The following is a 15,122-nucleotide window of genomic DNA, read 5'->3' on the forward strand; positions in this document are numbered from 1 at the left end:
TTTTTTTTTTTTTTTTTTGGCTAAAGGTTTGTTGAGAAAAAAAAAAGACAGAATTATTATTAGTGGAATAAATAAGTTTTGTGAAATAATTGTTGAAACAAATAATTATTTTTTGTTATCTTTTTTATATTTGTAAAACTATATGTGGGTTATTCGGATAGTTTATCCCACATACTTTGACAATTACCCGTATCCATAAAATTTCCCCACCCAAACAATGTAATTTTTCCAGTATGATGAATAATATAGTACGAGATGTGAAGGACACAAAATTTGTTTCGGATTGACAGCCTACTTTTTATGATACATAATAATTGCATATATTTGACAAAGTTAATATCTAGGAAATTTTCTTAATATTTTCATATGGAACACATAATTTTAGTAGTCGGCACATTCTATCATTGATGTTAATTTAGTTACTTTACAATATTAATCTATTACCTAGTTATTTTAGTTTTTTTTTTTTTCTCTTGGATTCCTCCATTCACAGATTTCAACTAGCTAGACAAAATTTTACTACATTAATTTGTAGTTATTTTGTTAGTCAGCTATATTTTGCCAATCCTACATTATTGATTTATTGTCATATATCTAAACCCTAGGCAATTTACAAGAAATAACTAACCATCATTAAATTTCGCTGCATGCACTATTTTACAGCTAAATTCTATCGATTAATTAACTTTAGTATGAGAGATATTTACTCCAAATATATTAAAATTTCTGTAATGATTTGACTTGGCATCAACACGGATTTAATTTGAGCTATTCGGATTTTCGGATTCTTATAATTATGTGTTTTCATGGATCTTATGAATTTTAATTTGAATGCCAGAGTGACATTAAGATTTACTCGGGATGCTCTTCCAACACTCAAAAGCCCAAATAAAAACTATTACAAAGGACGAAGATTTACATTTTTTATTTGTCTCAACACCAAAAGTTCAAGACATTTAATTTGGAAGACAACAAATTTTTTGTTTAATCGTCAACTTGGTCGTCCAAATTACAAACAGTTCCTCTTTACGTTCAAGAATATGTGAAAACAAGATCAATACCATGCATTTTACGGGTTAAAAGAATAGTCAATGGTGTAGCCTATCAGTTCTATACACAAAGAGTCAAAGACAAAGCTATAAACTCTCATTTGGTAGTTTGTTGAAAAAAAAAAAACAAAAAAACTCTCATTTGGGAGATGAGAAGTATTTTAGAACTTAGAATGGATTGCTCGAGAGTGTTTAAAATAAAATAACAAAACAGCAACAAAAAAAAAAAATTGGTAGCCTCGTTCATTTTATGGGTTCAACTTTAAAATCAACTGAAAATTTCTGTTGATCCTATCTACTACAAATATTATAACATATGAATAGTAAATAATCAAGGGGGATTTTATTAACAGTACCAAGCAGATATTTTGACCTCAACCACTATAACCATTTAAGTTTCAAAAAAAAAAAAAAAAACCACTGTAAATAAACTTCTAATCTATATATTGTTTTCTTCGTAGTAATTAAGTAGACCATTGCCTATTATATTAAGAGATGTTAATTTAGCTTTTGTAGGACCTGACCTTTAGAGTGGTTACGTTCATATATAATTATCCTTTAGTACGATTCAAGTTATAATATTTTCTGGATAACCAAAACGTAATTTTATTGTTATGTTGTCTCATATGTAAAGAATTTAAAGAAATTTTATTGTATTTGTCGTTAAGAGAATGAATTACGAAAGAATCTTCTTACGTGTAGTGTAGCTATGAAAGGGTTTCGAGGATTTATTTTTGTTTATATATATAGAGCCGTTACGTATGAGTTTTTTTTGTCAGCCATAACATTAAGTAAAAGCTTTGTACAAGAGTTTTTAACTAACATTAATAGTCTCAAAAGATAGTAAAAGGAGAATTCACTATTCTAGCAGTTTTAGCTAATCTATCAGCTATATCATTATCATTCTATTGATGTAAAGAAAACGATGCGAGGCATTAGTGAAAGCCAATATATCCTCCAAATATGTTTGAATCACTGCAATGTCCGCTGGCTTCCGGTCTTCTCTTTTATATTGCTCCAGATACTTGTAAAGTACTCTTGAATCCCCACAGAAAGTTACTGGTTGATAGTTAAGGCGCTTGACCTGAATGAGAGCCTCCCTTAGCGCAATAGCCTCCGTTTCAAGTGGTGAGCATGTAGGTTCTATGGCTGAAGAACCTTTGAGGATGCATTTGCCCTGTGCGTTATGAAGAGACCATCCATGAAACATATTCTTTTGTGGTTGTGATGATGAATGATGGTAGAGATGATGGATGAACAGGTGGATGCAAGGTGTTTCAATTACCCTTATGTTGTTGCAGCATAAAGGGTATCAATCCATAATGGATGTGATGCAAGTAATTAGGATGTGGTTACTTATCTAAGTTAAGCCAAATATGAGGAATGATTTTATCCAGCAACTAATGATGATGAAATGCAGAATGTAAAGGAACTAAAATAAAAAGCTCTGGATGGAGCTTGAGCAGACACTCGATCGGATGCTCGATCGAGTGGTTGGTCGAGTTAGAGTGCGGATGTAAAATAAAGACAGAGCAACAATGAAAACAGAGCAAACCTAAGTAAATCAAACAAGGAACTAATAACAAAGCTTGAAAATAGAGAATCAAATAACAAGGAAAGGTCCTAAGGATGGATTCATGGGCTGGGCTTAAGCAATGGTTATCTAGATTGACCAATAAACCTCAATCAACAGTGAGCTAATCTCTAGACAGTGATCTTCCAAGACTAGCTACTCCATTCTCATGGTAGTAACAATGGAGCTTAGATACTCATAGACTAGCTCTCACTAGCTATTACATATAAAAGCAGACATAAAAACCCAGATCACTATTGTCAAAAATCAAACAAAACATCTAATCTCTTAGCATGCTTAATGATAATCTCTAGACTTAGCCTTATCTAGCAACTTAGACATTGGTGTGATGCTAAGAAGCTTAAGATCTGTTCTTACCCACTCAGTATAAGAACAACATAGAGCCTATCTAATCTAGAAGAGATCTATAACAATAAAGCTTGATCAATCTAAAAGCCCATAACTTTTACCCAACCTAATCCATCCTTAAGATCCTAAGACACTACTCACAATCACTAAATATGATGAACATAATCATAAACCCAGAAAATGATGAAACTTGCATGACTAGAAAGATGAGATAGATATCTACAATATTGAAGAAGAAATCAAACTCAAATACTCAATACTTAGAAAGTTGTGAAACAAGCAAGTATCAAAAGATTCTTGGTTTTTGGTACAAAGTAGCTAAAAGATCTAAAAACAAAAAGAAAGGAAAAAGTAGATATCCCAAAAGGGAAAATACTAGGTTCTAGATAATATTTCTGACTCTCCCTCGCTTGTGGGCGGCCATGAGGTACAAGTGATTTATAAAGGAGAGAGGGGAAGCCCTAAAATGGCTAGAAGACAAAATAGTCAGGCGGCTCGGTCAACTCGACCAGATGCTCGGTCGAGTACATGGTCGAGTGGTCTCCTCTTCTGCTTCTTCCAACCGATCGAGTCCCTCCTAGCACACGGTCGAGTGTGGTGGTCGAGTGGACTCGCGGACTTGGTTCCCTCTGCCATATCTCCTTGATCCTCTTCACTTGGTAGCTCAAATCCTTCTCAGCATCCTTCCATACTCCTTAGGATCCAAAATCACCTGTTTATGCAAGAAACTATGCAAATGCAATGCAAATCTACTCTAATGCATAAACAGTCCTAAAGCTACTAAATAATGGCCAAACTAGATAGTAAAACATGCAAAAGATGTGAATATACTAAAGTGAAACATGGTAAAATATATGAACATCAACACCCCCAAACTTAGTCTTTGCTTGCCCTCAAGCAAATAAACAAGACATAAGAAGGAGAATGAGGTTTGGAAGTGGGATCTCAGCACCTAAAACTTGCTAATAAGCTAGCTAGAATCAATGTCCAAGTTACTAGTAATAGGATGCAAGTTGAATGAGCTGTACTTANGCTCTGGATGGAGCTTGAGCAGACACTCGATCGGATGCTCGATCGAGTGGTTGGTCGAGTTAGAGTGCGGATGTAAAATAAAGACAGAGCAACAATGAAAACAGAGCAAACCTAAGTAAATCAAACAAGGAACTAATAACAAAGCTTGAAAATAGAGAATCAAATAACAAGGAAAGGTCCTAAGGATGGATTCATGGGCTGGGCTTAAGCAATGGTTATCTAGATTGACCAATAAACCTCAATCAACAGTGAGCTAATCTCTAGACAGTGATCTTCCAAGACTAGCTACTCCATTCTCATGGTAGTAACAATGGAGCTTAGATACTCATAGACTAGCTCTCACTAGCTATTACATATAAAAGCAGACATAAAAACCCAGATCACTATTGTCAAAAATCAAACAAAACATCTAATCTCTTAGCATGCTTAATGATAATCTCTAGACTTAGCCTTATCTAGCAACTTAGACATTGGTGTGATGCTAAGAAGCTTAAGATCTGTTCTTACCCACTCAGTATAAGAACAACATAGAGCCTATCTAATCTAGAAGAGATCTATAACAATAAAGCTTGATCAATCTAAAAGCCCATAACTTTTACCCAACCTAATCCATCCTTAAGATCCTAAGACACTACTCACAATCACTAAATATGATGAACATAATCATAAACCCAGAAAATGATGAAACTTGCATGACTAGAAAGATGAGATAGATATCTACAATATTGAAGAAGAAATCAAACTCAAATACTCAATACTTAGAAAGTTGTGAAACAAGCAAGTATCAAAAGATTCTTGGTTTTTGGTACAAAGTAGCTAAAAGATCTAAAAACAAAAAGAAAGGAAAAAGTAGATATCCCAAAAGGGAAAATACTAGGTTCTAGATAATATTTCTGACTCTCCCTCGCTTGTGGGCGGCCATGAGGTACAAGTGATTTATAAAGGAGAGAGGGGAAGCCCTAAAATGGCTAGAAGACAAAATAGTCAGGCGGCTCGGTCAACTCGACCAGATGCTCGGTCGAGTACATGGTCGAGTGGTCTCCTCTTCTGCTTCTTCCAACCGATCGAGTCCCTCCTAGCACACGGTCGAGTGTGGTGGTCGAGTGGACTCGCGGACTTGGTTCCCTCTGCCATATCTCCTTGATCCTCTTCACTTGGTAGCTCAAATCCTTCTCAGCATCCTTCCATACTCCTTAGGATCCAAAATCACCTGTTTATGCAAGAAACTATGCAAATGCAATGCAAATCTACTCTAATGCATAAACAGTCCTAAAGCTACTAAATAATGGCCAAACTAGATAGTAAAACATGCAAAAGATGTGAATATACTAAGGTGAAACATGGTAAAATATATGAACATCAACACCCCCAAACTTAGTCTTAGCTTGCCCTCAAGCAAATAAACAAGACATAAGAAGGAGAATGAGGTTTGGAAGTGGGATCTCAGCACCTAAAACTTGCTAATAAGCTAGCTAGAATCAATGTCCAAGTTACTAGTAATAGGATGCAAGTTGAATGAGCTGTACTTAAAAAATTTTAGACAAGCCTTTCACAACCTTAACTGATTCAAACCTTAGACTTCCACATGCATTCAAGTCAACCATTTCCTTTAACATTCATTAAACAAGAATATGAATCAACTCATGCAATGCTTAAACTCATTTGGCTTGGTAATAAGGGTTTAGAGACAAAAATTGTCTCTCTTTTGAGTGGGGCTCACAAAAAGTGGATTGAGCTTTAGAAGAAGGCTAAAGGTAAGATCATTTAGACACATACAAGAACAAAACCTTGTCTACCCAAAGGTACCCAAAGTGTTTTTTCCTATCATTCTATTCTCATAATGTCCTAGTTCTACCCTTTAACTTCATCTTTTCTCAAATACCCTTTTCTCTTTTGTTTCTAAGTCATAGGAGAGGTTTCTTATTTGAATCATCTAGTGGAATGGAGTTTCTTTCTTATTTGCTATGATTTATTTTTCTTCTCAATTCTTAAGACATAAAAGCTTTTTGCTAAACTCTTCTTTTCTTTCTTCCTTTTTCTTTGAACAGAACCATCTTTAACAATTTCATACTTCCCATTCTTTCACTAGAGCTTATATTTACTTAAACACATTCCTCTCCTAAAGACTCTACCATTTTCTTTCTCTTTTCCCTATTTTGTTCTCTGTTTTTTAAACATACCAAGTCCCAACCCAGAATTTAAACCTCCTAGTCCTATCTAGTTTGAAAAATGCAAACTAGAACTACACAAGATTTCATTCTTGTCAGTTCAAACCTAACACTTTCTACCAAGCTCAATCCTAAAATAGGCCTCACACATACAAGATATAACATGACTTGAAAGAAGGGTTGGTTATGGGTAGGAGAAACTGATTCAATAATGAAATCAGCTACTTGGATCAACAAGAGTGGTAAAAATGGGAAAGATGATCCAAATATGTGTAAAGTATCCATGAGTTTAAAGCAATGCACAAACTGATATTTAAAAGTCAATATTAGGTTCTTATAATTAGGAAATGGTTTCATATCACAACATGCTTTAGTATAGACATAATGCAATATAGGAATTCTAGACTTGGTTCAATCTTATGCTATAGCTACTCAACTAGCATCAAAGTACTATTAACTTGGGCATTGATCCTAGTTTAGTGAATTCAAACAAGTTTACAAGGCTAAAATCATCATTGACCCCTAATGCAGCATGAGACAGTCCTAACAAGTTCCTAATATGCAATGCAAACTACATGAACACTCTGTTTTTTAAGAATTTTTGTGAAAATGTTTCAAATTTTTTGGTCTTTTCTATGCCTTAGATGAAATGCAAATACTAACATGATTGTGCTAAAAATTTGAAATAAGAAAATAGAAAACAATGTCAAATGCTATCTCAAACCCTCCCCAAACTTAAATTACACAGTCCCTTGTGTAAGAAAAATTTGTAAGAGGATTCAAGATTGAAAAGAAAACTAAACATGAGATGAAATGGTATTTACAATGAAGTGGTGATGTTGGTACCTTATTGGTTGTGGAAGAAAGTGTCTACATCCTCATTCATACTGTCAAAGGTGTAGCTGGAGCTTGGATTTGGATTTGGAGGTGGAGAAGGAGGCAACTCGACTATAGCCATCGACTGGTACTCGGTCGAGTGCTCAGTCGAGTGGGGTGGTCGAGTTGGCATGCGAGCCTTCTTTTCCTCTTCTAATCAGACTCCATTGCCTTGTTAACTATGAAAATATCAAAACAATAGATTAAAAATACCAAAAGCCCTAAACAATATGTACAAAGATACCTTATAGACTTCCTCCCTAGTGAGCTTGTTTAAAGTCACTAAGCTTGACTTTTGATGCCTTTTCAGGCTTGGTTTGGAGACCAAGGAGGTGATGAAGTCCCCCCTGGTTCAAATTGATCACCATGATCCTTGTTCTTGGTCAAAACAGTTACAACACCTGAACCTTGCTTAATCTTAACCTTGAGCCTTGGCCTTGCTTTCTTAACAGGCTTCTTGTTGAACTGAACTTGAAGATCCTTCACTAAACCAGCTAACACTTGAACTGAATCCTTGAGATGTTGGACTGATTCCCCATGAGAATAGACCTTAGCTTTTGAAGTCTCTTCTTCTTTCAAAACCCCATAATCAGCCTTATCTTCAATCTTTAATGGTTGACCTCCAATGGTTGGTTGGTTAGATGGATTTGTAATATCAAAGTTCATGGTCAAACCTTCAGCTATGTTCAACCTTATCACCCCTTCCTTAACAGCAATGACTGCTCTTGCTGTGGCAAGGAATGGTCTCCCAAGCAAGATTGGATCCTCTAACTCCTTATCCATCTTTATTATGATGAAATCAGTGGGAATTCTAGCCTTCCCTATCTTGACAAGTAAGCTCTCCAGTTTACCAACCACCNCTCAGTCGAGTGGGGTGGTCGAGTTGGCATGCGAGCCTTCTTTTCCTCTTCTAATCAGACTCCATTGCCTTGTTAACTATGAAAATATCAAAACAATAGATTAAAAATACCAAAAGCCCTAAACAATATGTACAAAGATACCTTATAGACTTCCTCCCTAGTGAGCTTGTTTAAAGTCACTAAGCTTGACTTTTGATGCCTTTTCAGGCTTGGTTTGGAGACCAAGGAGGTGATGAAGTCCCCCCTGGTTCAAATTGATCACCATGATCCTTGTTCTTGGTCAAAACAGTTACAACACCTGAACCTAGCTTAATCTTAACCTTGAGCCTTGGCCTTGCTTTCTTAACAGGCTTCTTGTTGAACTGAACTTGAAGATCCTTCACTAAACCAGCTAACACTTGAACTGAATCCTTGAGATGTTGGACTGATTCCCCATGAGAATAGACCTTAGCTTTTGAAGTCTCTTCTTCTTTCAAAACCCCATAATCAGCCTTATCTTCAATCTTTAATGGTTGACCTCCAATGGTTGGTTGGTTAGATGGATTTGTAATATCAAAGTTCATGGTCAAACCTTCAGCTATGTTCAACCTTATCACCCCTTCCTTAACAGCAATGACTGCTCTTGCTGTGGCAAGGAATGGTCTCCCAAGCAAGATTGGATCCTCTAACTCCTTATCCATCTTTATTATGATGAAATCAGTGGGAATTCTAGCCTTCCCTATCTTGACAAGTAAGCTCTCCAGTTTACCAACCACCTCCTTGTTTGATCCATCTGCTAGACTTATGTGAAGGTTGGTGGACTTGAATTCAGTATGCCCAAGCTTTTGTGCTGTAGAGTAAGGCATTAGACTGATAGATGCTCCCAAGTCACACAAACATTTGTTGAAGTGTAGGTAGCTGATGGAGCAAGGTAGATTGAATGGACTTGGATCTTCAAGTTTTGTTGGAACAATAGTTGTCCCAATCTCCTCTTGATCTCTCATGTCTTGATTCTGAGCCTTATGCGTGGATATGTCAAGTAACATGCCTTTATAGAGAGGATATGGAGCATAGTGTTCCAAAGCTGGTCCTCTCTCCTCTTCCTTCTTTTCAATGATCTCCTCTTGTTATAAAGCCATCACTTCCCTCTTTTCAATTATTTCCCTAAATTCTTTCAGCTTTTGTGCCTTGAAACGTCCTGGGAATGGCAAAGGAGGTTTGTAAGCAGGAGGAATGTATTTGACAGGCTTAACAGCTTCTGTGGGAACAACTCGATCAGTCACTCGATCATGTATTCGATCGTGTGTGTGGTCGAGCACCTGGTCGAGTGGTTTCTCTGCATTTGTCTCCTGAGTAGAACTTTCACTCTGGGCTTCAATTAGTGACGAATCCTCCCCAGCTTGATCGCATTGTCCTATGTGACAGCTTCCTCATAGAGATGAATAACTTTAGCAGTAAACTCCCTTGGGTTTTGATCGTGTGTTTCCTTAGAGTTTAGACTCTCAAACTTGTTATTCAGGTCATTAGAATAATAATCCAACGTTTGGTTCAGCTCAGCAAACTGCTTTGCGTCCTCAATATGCCCATTTACTTGTCTAAACAAAAATTGCTGCATCATAGCTCCTAAGTCAGGTTCTTGGGCTTGTGAGGTCTGGAATCCTGTAGGGGGATACAATTGAGCCTGGAATCCTGATTGATGTTGTGTGGGTACATAATGGAACATGCAGCTTGGAAACATAATTACTGACTCGAGCAGACACTCGGTCCAGCAATGGCTCGAGTGGATGGTCGAGCTGACTGAGACAAGTGGTTCTTTTAATCCGCGTGGTAACTCGATCAGGTACTCGATCGTGCAGACGGTCGAGTGGTGGCTCGAGTTGTATGTCGAGTAGGTACCTTAGATTCAAAACAACCAAGCAGATGAAGAATTCGAATCAGTAGTGATCACAGGAACAATAGAACTTAATCATAGACTTGTAGGAATCCTAAATGTCACAAACAAACACCCATATGGCAACGACGCCAAATTGAAACATATTGTTTTGTGGTTGTGATGATGAATGATGGCAGAAATGATGGCAGAAATGATGGATGAACAGGTGGATGCAAGGTGTTTCAATTACCCTTATGTTGTTGCAGCATAAAGGATATCAATCCATAATGGATGTGATACAAGTAATTAGGATGTGGTTACTTATCTAAGTTAAGCCAAATATGATGAATGATTTTATCCAGCAACTAATGATGATGAAATGCAGAATGTAAAGGAACTAAAATAAAAAGCTCTGGATGGAGCTCGAGCAGACACTCGATCAGATGCTCGATCGAGTGGTTGGTCGAGTTGGAGTGCGGATGTAAAATAAAGACAGAGCAACAATGAAAACAGAGCAAACCTAAGTAAATCAAACAAGGAACTAATAACAAAGCTTGAAAATAGAGAATCAAATAACAAGGAAAGATCCTAAGGATGGATTCATGGGCTGGACTTAAGCAATGGTTATCTAGATTGACCAACAAACCTCAATCAACAGTGAGCTAATCTCTAGACAGTGATCTTCCAAGACTTGTTACTCCATTCTCATGGTAGTAACAATGGACCTTAGATACCCATAGACTAGCTCTCACTAGCTATTACATATAAAAGCACGCATAAAAACCCAGATCACTATTGTCAAAAATCAAACAAAACATCTAATCTCTTTGCATGCTTAATGATAATCTCTAGACTTAGCCTTATCTAGCAACTTAGACATTGGTGTGATGCTAAGAAGTTTAAGATCTGTTCTTACCCACTCAGTATAAGAACAGCATAGAGTCTATCTAATCTAGAAGAGATCTATAACAATAAAGCTTGATCAATCTAAAAACCCATAACTTTTATCCAGCCTAATCCATCTTTAAGATCCTAAGGCACCACTCACAATCATTAAACATGATGAACATAATCATAAACCCAAAAAATGATGAAACTTGTATGACTAGAAAGATGAGATAGATATCTACAATATTGAAGAAGAAATCAAACTCAAATACTCAATACTTAGAAAGTTGTGAAACAAGCAAGTATTAAAAGATTCTTGGTTGTTGGTACAAAGTAGCTAAAAGATCTAAAAACAAAAAGAAAGGAAAAAGTAGATATCCCAAAAGGGGAAAATACTAGGTTCTAGATAATATTTCTGACTCTCCCTTGCTTGTGGGCGGCCATGAGGTACACGTGATTTATCTAGAGGAGAGGGGAAGCCCTAAAATGGCTAGAAGATAAAATAGCCAGGCGGCTCGGTCAACTCGACCAGGTGCTCGGTCGAGTGGTCTCCTCTTCTGCTTCTTCCAACCGATCGAGTCCCTCCTAGCACACGGTCGAGTGTGGTGGTCGAGTGGACTCGCGGACTTGGTTCCCTCTGCCATATCTCCTTGATCCTCTTCACTTGGTAGCTCAAATCCTTTTCAGCATCCTTCCATACTCCTTAGGATCCAAAATCACTTGTTTATGCAAGAAACTATGCAAATGCAATGCAAATCTACTCTAATGCATAAACAGTCCTAAAGCTACTCAATAATGGCCAAACTAGATAGTAAAACATGCAAAAGATGTGAATATACTAAGGTGAAACATGGTAAAATATATGAACATCAATCCAATTCCAGCTTTGCTAGTAGCATCAACCCTGGATCCGTCTGTGCAACAATAAAATGGATGAGGCTGATTGTGGATTGTTTATGTTCTAGATTTTTCTAGACCCCTTTTATCCAGATGGACTTCATGCCAAGGCAGTTTAGTATTATTAGCCTTTTTCCATAGCCTATGATCCATCATAGCTTGACTTATAATGTTTGGAATCGCCCATCTCTTGTTATTAAAAACAAGATCCTTACGAGCTTTCCAAAGCCGCCAACCAATGAATGGAAACAAATAATCCTTTGGAGAATCTGCATTTTTAGCAGATAGCAAGAGTTGGATGATTTTAACAAGGGATTGTTCTTGATCAAACTGAACTGGTTGGAGGCTAATAGGTGACAATTCCCATATTTCTCTTGCTACTCTGCAGTGAAAAAGGAGATGAGCAATTGATTCTTGTGCTTCACCACAGAAACTGCATTCCTTCACAATATTAATACGCCTCTTAGCCATATTTTCAGCTACTGGAAGAGCATTATGAACAACTTTCCACCAAAAATGTTTTATCTTAGGCGGTACATTTAATGCCCAGATTGACTTCCAAATATTGTTTACCAAAGGTGAGTTTTCTGTACTTACCTTGGTAATTTTATGATACCCAGATTTGACAGTGTATTGACCATGTCTTGTAAAAATCCACACAGGCATATTAGAGGCCTTAGTGATTCGAGGTCTGATGTTTTGAATATGACTGATATCCTCCGGGTGTACCATCCTCTTTAGTTGCTCTGGGCACCATTGTGTTGAATTTGGCTTCATGAGACCTGAGACTTTAAAATGTTCAGACTTTGTATTGTCAAAGACATCTAGCTGGTCTGAGAGGATTGTCAATCCAAGGATCATTCCAAGTTCTGACTTTGTCACCATTACCAATCCTCCATTTTAGTCCTTGCTTGAATATACCCTGGAATATGCTTCTCCAAGCATGACTAGGACGAGAACCTAATTTCGAATCCATCATTTCGTTTTTTGAGAAATATTTAGCTTGTAGGACTCTTCATAGTAGAGAATGTGGTTCCTTTAGCATGCGCCAAGACTGTTTTGCTAACAATGCAATATTAAAGTGATGAAGGTCTCTAAAGCCCAATCCTCTGTATTGCTTCAGTTTAGTGATCTTCTTCCATGCAACCCATGGAATCTTCTGCTTATCTTTTACATTAGACCACCGGAACTTTCTTATTTGTCCTGTGAGTTGAGAAATTATTTTTTTTAGAAGCAGAAAACAGGACATTGTATATGTTGGGAGGGCCATTGCAACAAATTTGATCATCACCTCTTTGCCTCCTGGTGATAATAGCTTAGAGTACCAAATTTCCAGTTTATACTGCATCCTCTGAGAAATATATGCAAAAACATTAGCTTTGTTTCTTCCAATGGCTTCTGGTAACCCTAAGTATCTTCCAAAGCCCCCTATTCTGGTAATTCCCGTGGTGTTGATGATATTTTGTTGATCGAGAGGATTGACACTCTTACCGAATAGTATGGCTGACTTTTGGTAATTAACATATTGACCTGAAGCTGAAGCATAGATCTTGACAAGGGAGAGAATTTTCCGACATTCTTCTTCGTCAGCCTTACAAAAAAGAAGGGAATCATCAGTAAAGAGCATATGTGAAATAACAGGTCCATTCCTGCTCGCTTTAAAGCCATGAATGTGATTTGCTTTGACCGCCTCTGATAAAAGAGATGATAAGCCTTCTGTACAAAACAAATAAAGGTATGGCAATAGAGGGTCACCTTGTCGCAGGCCTCTCTGTGGAATGATTTCCTTAGTAGGTGATCCATTAATGAGTACTGAATAGGAAACCGATGTAATACACTTCATGATCCATTGGCACCATTTCTCTGCAAAACCAAGCCGCTTCATAATAGCTTCAAGGTATTTCCATTCTACTTTATCAAAGGCTTTTGCTATATCTAGCTTTAAGGCCATAAATGGAGTCTTTATTTTCTTAGTGCGCAGTGAATGGAGAAGCTCATGAGTAACAATGACATTATCTGTAATTAAGCGACCATGTGTAAAAGTTGATTGAAATTCTGATATCACAGAATGAAGCCATGGCTTGAGCCTTTCTACTAAAATTTTAAAGATTATCTTATATGCTATATTGCTGTTACGTATGAGTGGAACCTTTAATTTGTACTTTGTTAATATTCCATTACACAATTTATATATTCCGTGTTTCGTTTCTTATATTAACCTTTAAATCAACTTTTTAGTCAACCTTTTTAACACCTCTCATTAGCGGGTCAACACGGGTAAAAAAAATTAAGGGGTGTTATTGAACACTCTATTTTAAAGAAATTTAATGCATTTTGAAATTGAATGTTATTAAATTAGGTATTTTAAAAAGTACATCAAAATCTGCTGTTATTGAATTAGGTATTTTAAACATTAAAATGTATTAAGTATTTATTTGATAGATTTTAGAATATTTTTAAAAATTGTTATTCAATGTCCATTTAATTTGGTATCATTTTAGATTTCAATGTATTTAACTTCAAAAAGATGAACATATCAATATATATCTCTTTTCAGAAATGATTCAAGAGATTAATGGAAGAATTAAGAAATATAAAACGGTTATGATCAAAGGACAAAATTGAATACTGTTATGCAAGTAATGAATACAACAAAAATTTTGGTTACATTACATGAACAAAAAGGTGCAGTACAGAGAACAAATTGGTGCCGTGAATGATCGAAGATGACGATTCAGACGGGAGAGATGTCAAACCAATCAGATTCAGAAACCGACGAAGATTTACGCGAATCGGTGGAGGAGTTGACATAACGAGTAGAGGAACTAACAAAGACCGTCAGTGATGTAGTGGCGGCAAAGGCTTAGTCCGAGAAAAAAATTACAGCTCGATTTAACTCTCTTGATGGAAGGTTCGATCAGATTCTGATGGTGATAAGCAATCTGGATACACGACGACAAGAGAGGCCTACTTTAGAGGAAGAGGGTTCAATTGACCAAGGTTAAATTCTGAAAAACAAAAGTTTGCATATAAATTCTTAAAATTTCAATAGGAAAATTTGTTTTCTTCTACATGTTGACACCCCAAAACCCAAGTTCGATTCTCCTATATAAGTAGATAACACGAATACAATCTATTTTTCCCCTATTTCAATTGTTTACATTTTCTTTTGATCCCGGTAAAAATTTATCATGGGTCTACCAAGTGACGACAAGCGCAAGGATCTCCACAACAACATCGATCCGATTTCAACAGACGCATGAATCATGAGAATCTGATCTTGGTTAATTGCGACAGCTTAGTTAAGTAAGCAGAGATGCATGTATTTGAAGGTACCCATACAGCTGGATATCAATGGTTGAAGTATTTTTCAAGATTCTTCATTACAGGGAGAAAGAGAAGCTAGAATTGGTGTCGTTGAGTTTGAGTGGTGATGGTTCTGTTGGTTCTTATGTGAGATAAGTCAAGTTCCTTTCACATATTGACTTAATTTCAGGAGACGATTATTGGCTCATTTTCGCAATATCAAGCAACAATCTTCACTAAAACAACATCAAT

The sequence above is a fragment of the Camelina sativa genome, chromosome 3 (genome assembly GCF_000633955.1).
Source record: "Camelina sativa cultivar DH55 chromosome 3, Cs, whole genome shotgun sequence".
In the NCBI taxonomy this organism is placed as follows: Eukaryota; Viridiplantae; Streptophyta; class Magnoliopsida; order Brassicales; family Brassicaceae; genus Camelina; species Camelina sativa.